The 21315-nt window shown below is 29.7% G+C and overlaps 1 protein-coding gene across 2 annotated transcripts in view; it reads right to left on the bottom strand.

Annotated features, from left to right (window-relative positions):
- The window catches only part of LOC121125700 (FMRFamide receptor), a 109026-nt gene that overhangs the window by 25372 nt on the left and 62339 nt on the right, over positions 1-21315 (bottom strand). The window contains exon 2 of one of the 2 annotated variants that reach the window (XM_071891526.1): positions 951-1137. The exons of the other annotated variant lie outside the window; for it this stretch is intronic. The gene's annotated coding sequence lies outside the window, so the exon portion shown is untranslated. The remainder of the gene's footprint in view (positions 1-950; positions 1138-21315) is intronic. 2 annotated transcript variants of the gene reach the window in all.

Here is a 21315-nt window from a genome sequence, read left to right as displayed (position 1 = left end):
TAGCAATGATATTCCTACTCCAAATTTATTACGAATAAGTTATAAGGATCTAAAGAAGAGTGTCGTTTTTCATCATTTTTCAGGCTAAAAAAGAATAATAGAAAATATTAATACTCTAACGTAGTTTGTATTAATCCTAATTTTAACTTGGGAATTGTTTTATGAGTAAACAATGACTCTGAACGATAATTGTCCAGAATTATTCTAAACAGGAATATTTCATAATTCAGATGACTGAGAGCAAAGTTAAGATCTGTTTTGGATTCTACAATCAAAGATGAATTATTTTTTCGGGTTAAACTATTTAGATCTAAATGAGAATTCCCCTGAGTTATTCAGTTGATACAAGGTTTCTTGTTACCTCATATCCTGGATGTTGTTTTAATCAATTTGATCCTAACTAAGATTTTCGTATCAAAAGATAAAAAAAAATTTGACGCCTTTTGGTTTGTTAAATGTAAAATTAGTTTGGACTTTTTTGGGGGCATTAAGGCATGATTTCTTTACGTCAGTGTAAACTGACACTGGTCGCCTTAGGGTGTGTATTCCTTCTCCTTTTCGTGCAAGATAATGAATCAAAATTAGTCCAAAAATGCAAAAAAAAATTGTTTGTATTTTGATAGGCGAATGAAAAACAAAATTAGAAACTCAATATAAATTCCTATTTCTATTATATTTATTTTTATAACTAATAACTATAAACATTATATCAATCCTCAACTACATTATCTGTCATGAACAATTCAAGTAATGTAGTTGGAGAATCATGAGCATGTCGAGTAGGAACAGGATGGGGCCTAGAGTTTAAAATTATTTCATTTTGTATGTCGCGTTGCAGCCTCTACTTTCCATCAACTCCTTTATCTACTTTATTCTTTTTGGCCTCCAGTTCATGAGTACAATTGGCTTTGAGGAAGGACTTTTCCGTATTATGAGAAAATCATCATTACTTAAGTTCTCCTCATCTTGTTTTTCGTCACCACAAATGGCTCCCTTGTAGTATCATATTATGTTTGGATCTTCTTCATCAAACGAATCAATATTGCTTTTACTATTATTAGCTGGTTATTGGTCACTCATCCTTCCATGTTCGATATCGAGATCACATTCGTCAAGTTCATCCAAATATACCAGAACCTTAGACAAATTTAGTTTAGAGTCCATAATAATAAGAATGTATTGATAAACACAAATGTTGTAATATAATCATTAGTAATAGAGCTATTTTAAAGATGAATGAGAATCCTTTTCATAAAAAATAACGAAGAGATTCAATACATCCTACTATTATGACTTTAAAGTACTGTCCGACGACTTTTGTCCCCTAAAACTCCACTATGAACGTAGACATAAACATTCAATTATGAATAAAACCCTGTACCCTCCTGTTACCAGCTTCAGCTTAAACTAACATTCGAAAACATCGAATTTTGGAGCTTATACTGTTTGTATTTAGAAAATTTCTTTTTTCATGAGACAATATAAATTATAATTATTAATTTATATGATTTTTTATATTAAAAATTAAAATTTATCATATTTAAAAAATCAATTGAAATTTGTATAAGGAATTTTTCGTTTCCAATACACATTTGTAAATATCTATTTTAAAATATTAGACTTGTTAGATCAAAAAACTCATTTGTTGGGAATTGAAATGATATAATATATATATCGTATAAACCCGATAAAATGTCTGTTTAAACTGAAAGTGGAAAAATATAGGTTACATAACAACAGCGATGTAAACAATTCATCAAATATAAGTTTGCTTTTATCTTCATTGTAAAAGATGAAGAGCTGTGGAAGAGCATTTTCCAATTTTATCTCCATTCCACAGTAATCTCTGAATGTTTTCCTTTCATATACTTGAAGGTATAATAAATAACCACTACATGTATTTTGTATATGTATTCCTTCAAAATATATCATTTTTTTAATCTATTTTACAATTGATCCTCAACAAAATACAAGGAATACATAAATCCAATATTATATAGAGTCTTCTAGGAATTGGGAATGTAACTTTGGAAATGTTTAATTAGTCAGCACATTGAAAGACAATGTTGATATTCAAAAACTTCTTAAATCTCTACGAGTCCCCTATTAGGAGAGTTAAAAAGGAGCTAGAAGGGTCTGGAGGTGACAACATGATGTCCCACTATGCTTCACAGCTTTTCTAAGGTTGAGTCCATGCCCTTTTTGAGGCTAACGATGATTTTATTAAGTATTAGTATTATTTTGTATTTAGCTTTCATTTGGCATTTGTTTTATTAAAATCTGATGATTAGTTTACGAGCAAATCCATTTTCTTAAAAAATAAATAATAAATGATAAAAAGAGATCGCTCCCTCCCCATTCCTTATTTTAATTTTAGAGATCTCTTTGTAATACATTTTCAAGTTCGAATACATGACCAAATTCAAAGTATGTGCTTTGACACAACATATTCAAATTCACGTAGGACTGCTAAAGCTTGTTTTTTTCTTCAGAAAAACAGATAGCCAACATATTATGGAATGAGTCATAAGCACAGTATTCCATTCATGTTTTTGACCTATGTCTTCTCCTTGTGCTCAAAAAATTTAAAAGAAAATAGCCATCTATTAACACAGCTACGTATGATACTGGAATTGAATATCGTGAAATAGATCATCGTGAAATCGTAGAAAATATGTGATAAGAGTCCTTTGATGATGCTAAGAAATGTATATAAACAAATCATATTCGACACGACTATCAGGAATTATTAACCTGGTAATTATATTCCAAGGTGATGTACATCTACGAGGTGTAAAATTTATGTCACCTGCTGCTATAAAAGACGCCGAATTGCTATCAAAATTGGGATGGTTCGATTTCAATTCAGATTGACAAACATAGTTTAGCTAAGATTCAGTAATATTTGTGTTTTTATAATGCCAGTGTATATTCGAGCCTGGGGGTATGCTCGCCCAGCCTTAAGTGTATCTTATATTGACTTGAATTTCAAAAAAAATACCTCCATAAGTATTCATCCGTTTATTAAGACATGCCGAAGTCAAGATTTAAAAAATATGGTAATAATTATAGTACATGTCCGAGGAACTTATTGGCTAAGCTCAATTTGACAGTACATTGAGTTCAGATTCAAAAAGAGGTATGGTGAATGCCTTTCAAAATTTGAGTAATGAAACTAAATAAAGTCCGTTCTTTACTGTCACTGAATTAAAATACAGAAATTTTGAAAAATTTCCTTTATAAGGGAACATCATTGAAGCTTATATGCTTATAAGTATTTGAATTAATTAAAAATAATCCGTCAAAATTTTAATTTAAGTACATAGTTGTAATAGAACTTAATAAAATTTTATACCTTTATATTCAAAAATTTAATTATCATAAATAAGGAAAATCAATAAAGTCTTATCATTAGGGGAAAAAATATTTTCTTTACATTGCGATAATTCATTTATGCTTACCCAATTATAAAATTACTTAAAAGTAATATTATTCAACTAAAATTAGCCCCTAATATATAATTACAACTACTACGAAAACATGGGATATATAAGATGAATTTAGACTATAACGCGTTTTTTTGTTTATAAAAGTTCAAAAAAAGGTCAAATTTACAGTAATTAACCTTTTCTGTTTACTTCATTTCAAAAAAGTACAACTAATAATGACTAAAGAAACATAAATAATAAATATTTATATAATATCTTTTACGAGAAGACAGATGGATTTCGCAAAAAATGCAGGTCATTGGACACTTATTCTTTTTGATCAATTAGAACCCAACCTAAATAGAATTGCAAATTTATTCAGCTAAATTTATTGTTTTTTAAAATTTTTGTAACACAAAGTTCTACGATAATGTTAAGGTCGTAACTCTTTTAAAAAAAAAAAAAAAGTTTTGATCTGAATATTTACCAGCCGTTGCTCTAATGCTAAATATTTTTTTTTAAATCATTCCAAAATTTATATAGGATGTCTTTTTCCTAAAATAAAAAAAGTGGAATAATTGTACCTTAATATTTATCAAATTTAAATCATTAACTCGTTCCTAATACAGGAAAATGAACTCAAATGACTTTGATGCTAGCTTACGAAATCTGGCTACCATTTTTTTTCTTTTGGGCAAGTTTTGTTCAGATAGCTTGAAAAATACATTTAAAAAAGTACACAAGTTTAAAAATCATTACCACTCCCCACATGCTCAAAAGTGTTCAAAAGAGATTCTAGCCATTTTTGGGGTGTCTTTGTTCACTGTCTATGTCGTTAACAAGAGGATGAAAAATAACTAGTCTTTCTCCAGAGATTCAGGACATGGCAGAAAGTGCAAAAGGAACGAGGACTTTATTAAGAGGTTATAAGATTAATAATGGCCAAGCTATTTTCTAGAGGATATATTAGAAGAAGATGGTTCTGGCCAGAACTACTATGTAGGAGGCAATAAAACAGCTTAGGATAAAGTTACATATAAGATCATGAATGCTATCAGTCATAGAGAGGCTAGCTGCCCGAAATCGAGAGCGCTGCTAAAAGATTTTGAACTTAATGAAAAAGCCATTTAAATTGTACACTTTAGAAGAAACATGTCTTTACTTAAGTTCAAATTTGTAAATTTCAGGGCCTGTTACTTTGGCCCCATTATCTGCCAACCTGATCCCACAGTACTTTTATTGGTAGAACATTGTGGAGAACAAGTCTAGCAGCAACCATAGCAGAAATATAGACTCCTACAAGTGTTTCCTTAATCTTGTAACCCAATAGAATTTCAGCACTTTCCACAAAGGTTCAATGTTAGTTTATCCAAGGCCCAATCCTTTCATTTAATTTTATACTTTTTGTTATTCGATTACTTTATACTTGAATGTTCTGTTTTATAGAAAATTTCAAACAGTTATCATTATTCTGTTATTCTTAAAGATAAAAGCTTTAAAAAATAAAACATTTCTGTGATTATAAACTACAACAAAATTTTGTACTAGATGAAGTCATTTAGATGAACAAGAGGGCATGAATGAAAAAAACAATCTCATTCCGTATCTGTTAAATATATAAGAATGAATCATCCGCTGCCGATCCTCAATAGAAACTCAATTCCCCTTATGTTTAAAAAACTATTTGACTAATAAAAAACTAGCCTTTAGTAAAAGGGAGCATACTATTGAATACACCGATAAACGATAACATTATTTTGTATTCAAGGATGCAAAGCCCATCACACATAAATTTATAAAGAATCAAAAAGTTTCCATCCATTACCAAGTTACGACCCATAATTTACTAATTTTTCTTAATGTTATGGAATCATTAATTACTCCTTCAATATTAATAAGTATACAGCGTTAGGACTCAAAAATGAGAAAAATTTTAAAAAGCTGTTTTTTCACTTCTAGATATTTTTATTTTGCACACTTTTTATTTGAAACTTTTGTATCAAAAGTGAGTCATTCAACAATTTTCTAGTCTTTTTATTCAATATGTCCAATCCATTCTAAATTATGGCTTCAATAAGGGGACGAACAGAAACGCAGCTGGCCTCGCCATAGTCAGAGGACAAGTTGTTCCACTCCAACGTGATCATGTCCTTCAGAGTATCGACATTCAGGTTAGAAGTCTTGTTCGTCTTTCCCTCCAAGACACAACAAACCGTAAAGTCCAGAAGATTCAAGTTGGTTGAGGACGAAAGCCAGAAGTCTTCCGGCAAAAGGCAGCCATATTCTCCCTGCACAAATGATACACCTCCTTGGGCGTGTGGTAAGGCGCCGTCTAGGGAAAACATTGTTTTGCCTGGGGAAAATTCTTTTCAACAATGGCAAGACATGGTACCGAGGACCTTGTAGTAGACGTCTGTGTTGACTTTCTCGTTGACCTTGAAGAAGTATGGATGCATCATGCTGCTGTTGGACGCCAAGTCAACAATGAACTAAGCTGGATGTTTGGTCCGAAGGATCCATCGACCTAAGCCCGTGATTCAGTCATTGAACGATATCCAGTTCAGAACAGTATCCACTGTGAAGATGTTCTTGATGGATATCGACTTGAGCACGGAGAAGATTGAAAATTCACTGCCTTTTTGTTTATTGCTCGCACATTTTTGATCGCACATAAACAAAACATACATCAAATTGTAGCTTTTTATCAGACTTTTAGAACTGAGGCTAGACGGCCTCGCAGATTATTCTAAGTTTTTAGTCCTCTCCTTCTATATATTAGATTGTACCAAATGTGAATACATAGATAGTCGATAAGATCAGTTTGTTTACATGGGTGAAAAGGCTATATTAAATTAATTGAAAGATAGGCAAAAAGGGTTTATTTACAACTTTTCTTAAATCGTTTGAACTAATTAATTACACCTTTAATAATAATAACTATATACATTAGATTCTAGCGAAATTAAGTATTGTTGATTTAAAGTATATGTATATACAACTTTTAAACAACATAGCAAATTTATGTAATGATCAACAAAATGTTTGAAGGTCCGTACTTACATTAATATATACTCTGTTTTTTCGACATTGAATTTAGTTTTGAGGACTTTATCCTTCACGATATAATTTCGAAGAAGAGCGCTAAATGTAACTGTTCCTCTTTCCATAATGATCCGTAGGTGATGAATACTTGGATGGAGAATATAGTATGGACATGCTCTCTCACAGACAACTAAGTGCTCCTGCGAAACTCCGTTCTCCGTTTTTATTCAACTTTTGAAGAACACTATCTTAATGAAAAGTTTGGTGAGGATTTTTTATTAAAAGTCATCGAAAAATAATGCTTCACATAACTTTTATACAATAGTTGATCCTTCAGCTCTAATAATTGCCTTAATATGAGGCATAAAGCGCTTTCAGACCCTGACTAAGTAGTAAAACTCGAACTGGTCCACTCCTTATTGACGGGAGCTTCTAAAAGCTGGATACTCCTGTGAGGAGTAACACACCCCCTCTCCTCCAGATTCATCAAGGTAGATTAGTCAAAAAGGTTTGCCTATAGAGAAGAGGGAGGCCACATTTTGAGGTTCCAAAAGTAAGGAAATCTGTCTTTCAGGAAGGTCTGGGAGGGAGTTATCAGTGCAATGTCACAAAGTTCCTTCTTAAGTGAAGAAAAGTTGTTCCCAAACTTTTTTTTGGCCCAAGGAATCCCTTTCCTACCCAGAATATCGATATAAGTGTTTGCATTGAGCTTCTCCTTTTTGCCCATAAAAATGTTTTTGGGCAGGCTCCACAACGACAAAGAGCATTATTGTTCCTGATATATTGTTTGTTCTGAAGACATGTATCACTGAAGGTGAGGCACTGTCTGGATGGTCAGATGTGATGTAGTGGCAGTTCTGCTTATTATAAATTCTTCCTCAAAAGGGAGCAAAATTTTCCCAAAAATTGAGAATCTTCTTTGCTGTGTTCAGAGATAAGATGTCATGTTGACCTTTTCCGTAATTTTGAACCAATGTCATTCAATATTTTTAAAAATACCACTATATTATATCAACCCTGTACAATACAAATTTATACCAAAATCCTTTATTTCCATTCAACTTGAAAATTTTAAAGGAACTTTATGAAATAACATAATCTTTTTTTGTGAGGATTTAAAGTTATTTTCTTGTTTAGTTGAATAAAATGCAAAATAAAAAGTAACCTGCTATACCTATTTCCGTACTTTTGTCATTAAGGTAGAGTCTAATGCACATACAAGAAGAGTTAAAAGATCAAAGACAATATAGGAACAAAACTTGCATTGAAGAGAGTAAATCCCTCCAACACTCAAGTCCTCATAACCTTGCATAGGGGAGTCTGGGAACAGTCAAAGATTTCTTTACAAATATAAAGAAATTTATTGCCTCTAAATTTACAACAAAATATTACATAGAAAATATTGCAGATTATTGTAGCAATAAATTAATAAATTTTTTCAACTATTTTTGACATAATAGATAAAAAATGTTGTTGAAAGAGAAAAGTATTTTGTAATAACGTAGTCAGTTTTTTAATGCAATTTTATTGACGTTGTATCTGGTGAATTTTCTATTAGTTCCTTCAAATGGTTTTATCAAAATTCTTAACTCACTATTTGAAAATAGTTTTGTGGTTTTGTAACGTATCAAGTGTATATTTTTAACAACTGCTGCAAATATCTAATTATTATATATTATTTTTTAAAGCCTCCGTTATGGAAGTGGGATATAATAAATCCCAGGAATTAAGACCATACTTTCAATTCCTTTGAATCCAAATTTAATACCAAATCTTTTTGGTATTCACTTGAAATATTCAATTTGAGTATATTCATTTAAAAAATCTATTTGTTAATATATTTGTTAATTCTAAACAATTATTTAGGTATGTTAAAAAGTCTAAAGAAGATATAAATACAATTATGAAAATGAACTGTTTCTTATAATATAAGTACCTCAATCATTAAAATCCATGGACTGAGAAATCCGAAGATTCGTGGTCGAAAATTAAATTCGTATCTCCTTGAATCGCACGAACTAAGAAAGTGTTGCTTAAGACTGGCGTATAAAATATTACACATAGAGATTGTTAATTATTATCGCACTCAAATGATGTAACTCTTCATTTAGGACTGTCGTAGTTTTAATCTAGGACTCTACACTTTCCTAGATGTGAACTGTACGCGGTTCATTGACTGGAAAGGAATGACTACAAAACAAACATGACACTACTCTCATAATTTATTAGAGCCTGCAAACTTCTTCATCTAATAAAAACGGATTCCGTCTCTCAATTTTATATTATTTTCACAAATGAATAGAAAAATATTTCGACTTCCTTAGATTTAAAAAAAAAATTCATTTAGTTAGAAGGGTCATTTTGGGCCCAAAATGTCGAAGCCGATTTGGAGGTAATTTTAAGTTATAAAACGAAACAGATTCAGAGGGGATCGTGAGCCAGTTCTGTCAATAATTAGAAGTAAACATTCTATAAATATTGTTTAGTAGTATTTTCCATCGATGTACAAAGAGATGAGGATTATGAAATACGTAATCACGGAGCCACAAAGGGAGCTCCTGGTTCTTGTGCTTCACAGCGTATATTATTTATGTTTTATATTTTGGAGAAGAGCCACACAATCTTCCACCTATCCCTATTTTGTGAGGACGTTAAAATGAGCCAAACGGAGGGACTCAGTCTTGCCTCTAACTTCATCCAGTTCTCTTCATTCACAATTTTATAGATTGGGGTAGTTTGTTCACGTTCCTAGAAAAAAAGAAGCGAGGTCTTTAACTCCTTATGATAAAAGAGCGTTTTCTCTCTTCAGGATCTTCCTGTGACTTATATGATTTTTTTTATTTATCTTGCCAATGTCCTGCTGAGGATAAATTTGTATATTTAACCATTTTGATCAGGGATTAGTAAATCTAAATAATTATTTTGCTTACAATCGTTTCTTTGTTTTTCACTTTGATTTCTAAAATTCTTTCTTCTTTTGATTCTACTCCTAAAATTTGCATTAAATAATTTATAATTCAAAGTTTTTTTTATTTCTAAAATAGCAAAATGTAATGTTTTTACTATAAGAATAACCCATTATATCTTGTGAAAGTCATTTAAATTTTATTAAAAAAAAAAGATTTATTTTCATCCAAATGGTATGTTCTCAAACCTAAGATTAATTAAAGATATTTAACCTTAATCGACTATACTACATTCATATTTAATCATACCAAAGAAACAACTACACTAATTCAATCTTAATCGACTACAATACCTGTTTTTTTAATCATTCAACATCATGAACAATCTATTTCTGTATTCAACAAAATTATACCGTTCAGTCAAGTTCAAAGTCTTATTATGATGGATGTACATTGTGCATTGCGTAAAGTAGGTATAATTTAGCTTTAATTTTAAATGCAGAAATTTATTTTGGATATAAGTGTATACAGAAAAAGTATTTTCAAATACATAAGTTGAGCAAAATGCTATAAGTAAATCTAAAGCTCCTACACTAAGTACTCAATCCCTACAAAAATCTAGTAATTGTCAAGTGTTTAAGAATCAGAATCTATTTCTAATGTTTCGTCACATGAAACTTAAAAAAGCGCATCTTTCATGTCGGATGACCAATGGTTAGCTGTGGGAGTAAAAAGGGCTTATCTCAGTATGTCATTGTAGAGTATTATCCTCTGATAAACACTATTTAAAATGATCCAAAAGAGACTATAATTATTTAAGTTTTAAACACACAAATTAAATTATTTTCTACTCATTTAGAAATTATCGGGCAACCTTTTTGTTGTGTTCTGTAACCCTCACTTCGGGTACGACTGCCTTGTAAGAGAGTTGCTAAATTTGAGGAGTTGCATTGAAATACAATTTCTGTAAAAACTATTAAACAGTATAACCTTAAAATATATTCAAGCTATAGTAATCTTATGTACAAAGATATATTGTGTTAAAATTAGACGAGTTTAAGTTAATGTTTTGGAATTATGTACGGTCTACCCCACTTAAAATATATTCATTTAAAAGTATTGTAAAATACATGCATAAAATCCATTTCTATCTCGTTAATTAACATATACAAAAAATATACATTTGCAAAAGAGAAAAAAGTGAAATAATATATATTTGTAAATCAAAAAAAAAAAAATATATATATACTTTTTAATAGGGGAATGGTTTTAGGAACACTTTGAAGAAAAAAAATATATAATAAATATATTGGTTGAATATTCATACTGCTATATTATGTAATTACCTAGTCTTTTTCCAGAGATCCAGGACGTGGCAGAAAGTGCAAGAGGAACGAGGATTTTATAAAGAGGTTATAGGATAACCACTGGAACCACTAAAAATCCCTTCATTTCCCTACACATATATTACGTCATAAATAGGTTTGTTTATTTTTTTTGTAGGAAACAAAATGCTCAAATATTTCATCTACGTCTACACGTATATAAACAAAAACTGTAATAATTTCATGTCCGAATATTGAAATTATATTATTAAATACCATGGAATTCTAAGTGAATGGAAAACTTATTTTCTGGAAAAAAGAAAAAAAATAGTCCTTAATGAGGGTAAGTGCTATATTTTGGTTATGAAACTGATTCCGAAAATCTCTCCAGATCACTTCATTCTTTCCCCCAGGACGAATATTCGAAAAGTTCTTGGCTAAGAGTTATTCTTAGACAACGGAGTACTTTCTGATTATTCAAAGGTTTACTCACTCTTTTTTCAGCATGGTGATTTGTCCGTGAAAGTATTAACAAATGAAAGGATTTCGAAAATAAAGATACAGTCACAGGAGATTGAGGAATAAACTTCAAAAGCGTTATTTGACGCCTGTTGCTGTTCATAACAAATCTTCCAAACTATATCCCCATTCAGGCACGAAAACGTCAAAGATACGATTTTAAAGTCAATGCATCTGCTAGGATATCAAGTGAAAATGAAGCCATCAATCAAACAGTGCAAGCTTTTGTACTACTGGACTGTTTCATTTATTTCAATAACTTTTGCTCAAATTGTCAATTAAACGCTTTCAAGTAACACCCATTGAATAATTAAACTGAAAACTTACTTTAATTTTACTACCTGTTAGAATTATCTCTAGAATTCATTCCAATCTTTTTTTTTTTTTCAATCATAAAAATGATCCGTTCTTTGTATCATAAGAACTTCAAAGTAAGCCTCATGCTTATCCATGACATTATAGCAGAAAAAAAAAACCCCAAAATTTACCAAGAATATATTTTCCCTGCTAATAAAATTATATTTATCACGGAATAGGTAGAGTAGCTTGAAAGAGTTCCTTTATAATAATTATTTATAATAATTTCTATATCATAATTATCGATAATTTCCACTGTTGGCTTCCAAAATTTTTACCTCAACTAGTCAAAAAAATAAAAAAAATCCAAAACTTAACTACATAGCAAAATTAATGGTAGCGTTGGTTGGAATAACTTGCTTTACTTTTTATAAAGATGTGTCAATATACCTTATTTATAACCTCATAGTGAGGTTCTAAACTTGTTTCCTCAGAAAAATTAATATTACTTCAACACATTAATATTAATTTATCAAGACTGTTCATCAATTTTTATAAAAATAATTAATCTAGTTTTTTTTTTTTTTTTAATGATTCAGAAGAAAAAATTATAGGAGAGGTTTTGTGAGGACATTTACTTTACGAGGTCTAAATACCTTACACACATGTAGTCAGACTTGATTTATTCCACTCCTTCTTGAGGGAAGCCTCTAGAGATTGGGCACTCATGTGAGGAGTAGCACACACCCTCGCCTGGAGTGGAGGGTGGCCGCATGTTGAGGTTCCAAAGAGAGATATCTTTCTGAAAAGCCTTGTTCTTTGTTGAACTATGGCATGAAGCTCCATCTTGAGGGGGAAAAAGTTGTCCCTCAGCTTTTATCTTCCCAATTGAGCCGCGCCTTCCTTTCCACAAAACTTGGATGTCTGACTCAAGTACGACCAAAACTATGATTCCGCTGTTTTTTTGTGCTGAAAACATGTCTCACTCAAGTTGAGACATTCACTGGATGTTGGTCGTGATGAAGTGACTATTTTTTCTATTCACAGTGTCATCAACGGTGAAAATTTTTTCATCCGAAAAAAGAAAAAAATTGCCCGAATTTTCGTTCCCTTCAGAAAACTTAAAATATTTTTTTCTCTTTACAAACATCTCAGCTGGCCCTGTTCTGAGAAAAAATATTCTGCTTTCCTCCTCTGTTATTTTGCCCCAATGTCATTCCAGACTTTAAATTATTATATGTATACAACAAAATAAGTTCAAACTTTTATTAAACAAAATTAAAATTTTAATTGTTTGGAACTTTTTATAATGGCAAATCAAATTTGTCTTTAGTAAACCATTTACAATATTTTTTTATATATTTGTACAATTTATCATGAAAATATGAATTACTATACAAGCTTACACATAAATATTTGAGACATAATAAATCCTATGGTTTGGTGATGAGTCATTAACTACTGTACGAATATAAATTATGTCTTAAAGTTCATGCTTGTACGTGCCCACGATGTTTATCTTTTCTGTAAATCAATGTGCAGTAAAGAACTTTCATTTTTTTAGACTAATTTTACTATTTTCTTTACATACATTCGTTTTTAGACATTACAAAAAAATATATCAAATATACATAACAAAACGTGACATTGTAAAGATATTTAAAGACATCCTTAATACACATTCCGCCAACTGGGGTTAAAAGTTACCCCAAATATTAAATGTATTTTATTACTTGATTCTATGCGCAAATGCTTAATATTTTACAAACCATTGCATTCATTTTGAGCTATTTTTAAACAAAAATTGTTACCGAAATTAACTCAACATTGATTTGAAATTGCAAAAGATACAAAAAAAAAAACCATCAACAATGCATTATCAAGATGAATAAAAAAACTAAATTTAGTCAGATTTTATGTTTCAGGAGCATACTGAAAAGTATTGGTAGTAAATTGTAAATTCAAATAAAAATAATTTTTTTTCAAATCTGATGGTGCTAAATATTCTTATTCTATAATTTCTTAGCAATATTAGTTTCATATATGTATGTTTTTATAATATTATAGTTAAGACAAACTTAAGTTTTAACTTCAGGTGAAAATATTGTCTATAAAGAACAACTTTTTCATATATTTTTTATCTGTTCAGTTTCACCTTGAAACAGCAAAAGGACAAACATAGAGTCGTTACAGAATTAGTTGAGGCCGGCAACCATGCTAAGGCAATCATGCAAGTCAAAAATTATGCCAAAAGCACCGTTTACGGCGTCTGAAAGCAAATGAAGATGGATAAGGTTTTTTTTCATTCGTCATGTTGTTCATACAAAGCCAACAAGCGGACTGGACACTTCCTGGATTTGATAAACACGTCCTCCAATGTAAATCCGAGTATCTAAACTGCTCAACGAAGGTCTATCATTTAAAAGATGTTGGCCAGGATCATCAAAGGCGATCTTAGATTGAAGTCCGGAACATCAGGAAATAGTGTCACCTTCATACAACGAAGATAAAGGATATCAAGTCACAAAGAGACAAAAAACTTTGCCAAATTTGTAAATCAAATCCAGGCATCATCCAAATATTCAAGATAGTCAAATTTCATTTTAAGTGCTGTTTATAACGCGGGAATGACTGCTGGCTGGAAGAGAACTATTTTATCTTATAATTTTCTTTATTGGTAAGATAGAGTTTCACTGATTAAGTATAAGTTAAAATAATAATATTATGTTTACACCATCTGACGTGTCAACCTTTGCATATTGATTTAAAGAGGATAGTTTCTTTCAGTCCGTTTCCCACTGAGCTCTCTCTTTTCATTGGACAGTGGTAATGTTCCTCCTGTGATGAATAACAAGTTTCAGTTGAAGATAATGGTTATTTCATGTGTCTCTTTAGATATGAATGTCAATCTGCCTCAAATTTTTGATAATTCTCTCAACTTGACCTACTCGTTGTACTTAAACCTTCTTAAGAATGTTACCATGGCTAAAAATAACATACCCTTGAGATACAAAGCTCATGTGGATTCAAGACTGAACGCCTTTTAATAAAAACTTCCATGCATTATCTCGACAGCCAGATGGATTAAATGTAATACTATTTTGTTTACTTAGACTTAATCAGTACAACTCCATCTGACCGATTTAAGCAATGTAAAAAAATATTCTAAGCATTTCTTACCAATGTAACTCATGAATGCCGATAAATACTTTATAAATTAATTATTAATTGAGCTATTATGAATAAACAATTTTAGACATCCATAAATTTTTCTAGAAAATATACGTCTTTTGGATGAAAAAAAGGATGTTTTCATGCAATAAAACAAAGCAGATTTCAATACTTTTCATTCAAAATTTTACTAGTTTACTTTGGGGCAAAATGTTTAGAAATTTAAGTATTACAACAAAAGAGTATTCCAAATGCAGTTCAATAAAGTATGTCTTCATAAATTGTTAATCTCCAACAAAAGTTGTAACATTGACAAATTAAAATCCTTATTAATTGTAATCATTAATCTTATTAATGAAACTGTGTTATGGATATTTGAAAAATCAAATGGATACTAATTTTTTTTCTTAAGGATTAGAAAACCTTTTATTGGATATTAAATACTGAAATATAAGGAAATAAATCAGAGAATAATTTACAAACTAAAATACGGAAAAACGTTCGTAACTAAAAATTAAGACAACTAATTCCGGTTCCAATTAAAGTGGTAGAAAGTTTAATTATTAATTTTCCTTCGCCAAATTAATATTTGTATATATAACATTTGTCATATTTAATTTTTCCTTTAATAAATACTAATAAAAGCTTCCGTTTTAAAAGGGATAAATTTTAAAATGATTTTGTATTATATTCTAATAATTATTTTCCATTTTTTTTTATTTTAAAAATATTGGTTGTATCTTCAAAGATGAAAAAAAAAAATTAAAAGAATTATAGGGCTCTAAGTGCTGGTACATGATAGTATTGCCAGGGACCGTAAAATAAACCTAACGGTTGTATAGTGAATTACAAATTGACTTGAAACCCAAGGAGCAGCAAGGTCTTAAACAAGCAGTAAAAATCAACACCATGTTTATTCGTGTCAAACCCCACTTTGCTATAAATCCAGTGAGGATGATTGAGATTATGGCCAAAGGATTATTTTGAGCGAAGTTACTCTCCAAAGGATCATTAAAGATAACTTGGGTGCAAAATCAAGAAGAATGGGGAAGAAACATCTCATTACGACATTCAAAAAAGAAAAGGATGTCTAGAGCCAAGCTTCTTTTGAATGTGGCCAGTCATTAATGCTGAGTCAAGTTCCGTAATAATTTATTAGAAATATACTTTTATTAACACTGTTTATGTATTTGTTTTTAATCAAGTTTGAAAAGCAAGTTTCAGTATAAATTTAAATATGACAAATTATAAATTATAATTAAGATTGAAAAAGTGGATGAAAAATATTAATTATAAATTTTTTAATGGTTATAATCAAAATTTCCGGGAATTGAGGCGTGAAGATGAAAGATGACAATGTTTTCTCATAACCCTTTGCTATTTCAGATCAAATTCAAATACGAGTACATCCCAAAGGTGAATATTCATCTCAACATTAAGATTGATATTTTAGCTTTATAAAACTATTTTTTCTCGTATTATGTATTTATTAATTATAAATGCTACCATAAGCGAACTATGTTTTGACAAAAAAGTATCAATTTGTAATTTTTTTTCATTTCATTTTTTAGCTAAGCTCATCTAAAATTTAAATACAAATAACGACACTATCTGACTCTCAAAATAAGGAGGTAATTTACTGTAGAATAATTTAGATATTGTACTAGAGTAAAAAAAATCAATTGTATAATTTGACTATGTACAAGATTTAAGATTATCAATAAATATCATGTTTCACAGTTTAGTAAAAATTATTTATATTTCATTATGAAATTTAATTTGCTAAAATAAGGAATGGTTTATAACATAAACAAATTTATCAAAGTAATTTGAAACTGTAGATATTCTAAATAAAAGGTTAAAAGTAACCCTAATTGTAATTAGTATTTTAACATAGAGAAAAAATGATGTTTTTTTTAATTAAAAATATTTATTATTAATTGTATATTGAATCAATATTATTGATATTGTGAAGTTTTATCACGTTAAAGTGAGTAAAAATAACATTTGACTTTTGAAAAAAAGTTATAGGGTTGTATAAATTATTATCTAAAACAAATTGTCATAGATAAGGGGTCATGCGGCCACACTGGGAACGAATTTGTGGATGTCCTGGCTAAAATGGGGTGGGAAATGACTAATTAATCGCATATAGAAGTTCCACAGACTACGTTGCAGGTAGAAATTAAAAAATTAGACACCGCCAAAGGGGAACAGGAATGGCAAATTGATCCAAGTTGCCGTCCAATAAAATAGTTATTTACAGGTCCTAATCATGAATGGAAATTGCAATCACATTCTTGAACATTTCGTAAATATTTTGTGAGCTTTGTTTCTGGCCACATTCTAATGAAAGCGTCTAATAGAATTGTATTAGTCGATGCGGACTCACGCAAACTATGTAAATAATGATCCGAGTCTCTTATCCATTTCCTGACAGAATGCGACGCTCTTGCCAAGGCAAGAATAAGTTAGTGGGATAATTGTGAGAACGTTCGTTGGGGTAAAAGTGATGTACAAAGTTTCATCACAATACTCTTCTGCACTAAACATTTTGTGGACGTTTTTCAAAACGATGGCAACTTGTTCCTTCCACGATAATCAACTATTTAATTATTTATTTTATTTTTTAACAAAATATTATTTACCTTCATTTTTGTTTACTTTATTATATTTTGCTTTTATAGATGGTCGACATTTTTATTGTCTGTGTGCATTATTAATAGGCCTTTATTATTATATACAAGATGATTAAAAGGGTTAACTAAAATATATTCCACCTAAGGGTATATGCATCACGGGTTACTGTATTAAATTGCGATTTCCGGGACCCATATAGGGCGCCGTGTGTTTATGTTTCTTGGAAAAGGACAATGGAAAAAGTTATCATCATTTATCTTTGATTCTTTAAGTGGGAACATGTAAGATAATTTTAATAAGTTGAATTTGATAGAGTAATTATTAGAGAATGGAAAAAAAAGAAAATCCTCTTGAGAGTTAACCAAAAAAAAAGTATATATTTAAAAATTTTACTCAACAGTACTGCTTCTTGTTTGCATATACGTTTGAATTTTAGGATGTTTAAAATGATATATATGCTCAAGTGGATCGTACACTCGATTATATTGATATACATCTATTTTTTTGGAAGAAATGTTAAAATTTATATATTTCTGAAAAAAAAAATATATAAAGTAAATTGTTAAAAAACAAATTGAATACAAAATTTCAAATATTAGAAGAAAATTAAATATTTAAAGGAAAATATATATAAATAAAACCTATTTACATCAAATTATTTTAATGGAATTTGTATTGGAAAATTAATATATTCACGAAAAATTAAATTTTCAAAAAAATGCTCTTATATCGAAAGAGCACAGTCTATGACGTTAACAACCACTGGATGGAGGAAGGAGCATATAAAAGAAAACCTCACAAGTCCCTGAATAATAAAAAATGTACATACATATTCCTTCTAGGCCTAAAATATTCCTTGAAATAATCTTCTAGGAGTACAATTAACTCTCTCGGAAAAAATTGTCGAGTAAGCAATGCAACAGTCTCCAGGGCCATAAACACTGGCCTGAGGATGAAGTCAGACCGCCTCTACAAAAGACAAAATGAAGGCTACCCGGACTTCCAACGGAAACAAATTGTTGAGCAATTTGTAGTCCATGGCTAACCGAGTCATCTTTTGTTCGGATGAGAAACAATGTGCTGTCAACGGATTACACAACCTCCAGAACGGCAAATGGTTGGCCATAGAGAGATCAAATAATCCCAACATCTTTAAAACCATATATCTTGCCGTCTTCATGCCCCTTTGAGATCATTGATCATTCTTTTTTGGGGAGCTAGAAAGGAAGGTATCTGCCAATTTACACAACAGCATTGTCTTCTGGAAGGTTTTCATGATCAATTACTAGAACAAAGTCTCCCCAGAGACGTGCTCAAGTCTTTCAAATTATTTAGGCCACATATCGAGTGAATGATTGATGAAAATGTCAAACAGATAAAGTGATTTTTAATTTTGTATTATTAGAAATTGTAAATAAAATTTCAAACCTTAACTAGCTTGAGTTATTGATGAAGTTAAGGTGATAGGGATTTACTTTAACTACCTTTTATAGCAACATCTATCTTACAAAAAGAAAAAAAAAAAAAGGCCCCAAAATTCAAAACAAAAGTGTATGTCTTATGATTAATACAAAACTAGTTTTATTGTTTTTTTAGAAAATGAAAGTAATCCTGGTGCATCCTCTACATATCTCATAATAATCTAAATGATTTTATTATTTTAGTTCATTAATAAAAAAGCGGAGGAAAGAGAAGTATTTTGCATAAATTTTATGATGTCTTCATGCGATCAACAGAAAGGACATTAATTGTGCATCAACTGTCACTTAAGGGGAAACAAAATATTGTATTATTATTTGTTTGAAAGACAGTTCTTCCCATAAACATATATTATTTATATCAAACATCAAAAACTTTATCTATCTACACACATAAATGATTAACTACGTAATCTCCAATCATACGTTATACTTCATTCGTCTAAAAAGCTGGATATTTGTACATGTAAAAGGTGAAATGTGGGCTTTTGAAAAAGGGAAGGCTTGCAACAGTCCCTATTTATAACATCACAATCTAAAAATACATACAAATTTGTTTGTAAAAATATCAATAATGCAGCAATCCCAGAAGTAGTTTCGGTAAAGGTTGGCGACATCTTCCATATATACCGGCAAGTCGAATAAAGCGCAATTTGGATCTTTTTTCTTCAAAGAAGCTGTGGAGTCTTCGTTCCATTTATTTTATTTTTGTTATCAAGTAAGATCTCGATTACCTACGTTACATATTATCAGTAACAGTAGGCGTCAAATTGGACAAGTACTCTTAGAATGAGATGAGAAAATGAGTTTAAAGTGGAGGCAATAATATCAAAAACTTTAACGATATTTAATTCTTGACGATCAAAAAGGACTCCTCTTCTTACAGAAGACAACAGTTTTAAGATTGATATACTCAATGGACTTTAAAACAATAACATATTATATTTTTATTGTATCTTTTAACAACTTTGAAATCTTTCAAGAGTTAAAAAGTGAAGAAAACTTCTTTTTTTAATTATACATTTTTTGGTAATTTTATACAGTTGTACAATTTTATACATTTTACCGATTATATAATGTGGCAATTAATTAACAGAGTAGAGAAGATGGTTAAGAAACAGTGGTATCGGAGGATCACGACGGGTGATGTAATATTGTGAACGGTATCAAGTCACTCAGAAAAGTTTAATTTATAACAATTGATAGAAAAAATTCAATAGTGACAAGAAGTAATGAAGAATATGTTCAAGAAACTATTAATTATTATAGAAAGTTTTGATGAGAATAGAGAACTGGTTAGAGATATATATAGAGGAGTACATGTCAACTAAATTGAAGGAGAGTGCTACAGAAAATAATCCCGAATTATAATGCTAAAATTTCTATGTTAAACTTTTTTTTATTTCGTTATAAATTTGTAAATAGTGATTCCATAAGCATTTTTACTATTTTAACTTATTTTTAACATTTTTCATTTTATTGGTTGAATCGTGTACCAAAATACGTTAATCAATATTTTATTAAGATATTAAATAAAAACTTGTTTTTATGGATGAAAGAGTTTTTTCAAGATCATTTTTATGTAATGATATAGAAAAAAATTCTCCTATAACTGATATCATATGAAGTAATTTATTACTTTACTATCAGTGAATATATTCTTATAAGTGAGGAAAATTTATATATATTGAAACTTAGTTAGGAAAATACGATAACAATTGAAAGATGTGTTCCAATATTTCTTCCATTATTTTCTTTTTTTTTATTTACTCATAATTCTAAAGTTTTTTGGAAATATAGTCAGTTGGTTTGATGAGTTGGAATTTTGAGAAAAGTGCTTTTGTTGTCAAAAATGAATATTGCAAAAAAATGATTTGAATGAGTATATTTTATAATGTTAAGCTGATTGAAAGTTAGATCTTTACGATTTTATTCCTATGATTTATGAAAGTAAGATCGTTGTTTTTATTTATAATATCTAAATACACAATATTTTCAATTCTTTTATATTTTATTTTTTTATTTACAAAAGTAAATTTTCATGAATTAATGTTAATATATATTTTCAACAAAGTACAAGATAAACCAAACTTCGTGGGAAAAAGGCATACCAATTGATCTGTAGAACTTCAACACAAAATTAAAATTAAATGTTGATTACATTTGTATTTTTCGACGAATTATCGTCAATTCATATAAATAAAATATTCTTTTTTTTCTTTTATTTTAAAGGCCTACTAAATTGAATTTCAAGAAGCCAAAATCGATATTCACAATAAAATAATGATAAATTGATAGGTTTTATTTGCAATACTAAATTAGGGCCATTATAGATCCCTTTTATCAAAGAAAGGTTATAAAAATAAGCTGAAACTCTTCATCATCTGACTAACTCCAGAAATTTAAATACATATCTCGTATTGACTCAAATATATCATTTAACTATAGAGCTGTATGTATTTATACAGTAAAATAGTACATTGGGATTGTCTCTTGTTTTTTATTTTAG

The sequence above is a fragment of the Lepeophtheirus salmonis genome, chromosome 10 (assembly GCF_016086655.4).
Source record: "Lepeophtheirus salmonis chromosome 10, UVic_Lsal_1.4, whole genome shotgun sequence".
Taxonomy (NCBI): domain Eukaryota; kingdom Metazoa; phylum Arthropoda; class Copepoda; order Siphonostomatoida; family Caligidae; genus Lepeophtheirus; species Lepeophtheirus salmonis.
The sequence above is the reverse complement of the archived record's forward strand: the minus strand, read 5'-3'. Positions and strand labels throughout refer to the sequence as shown.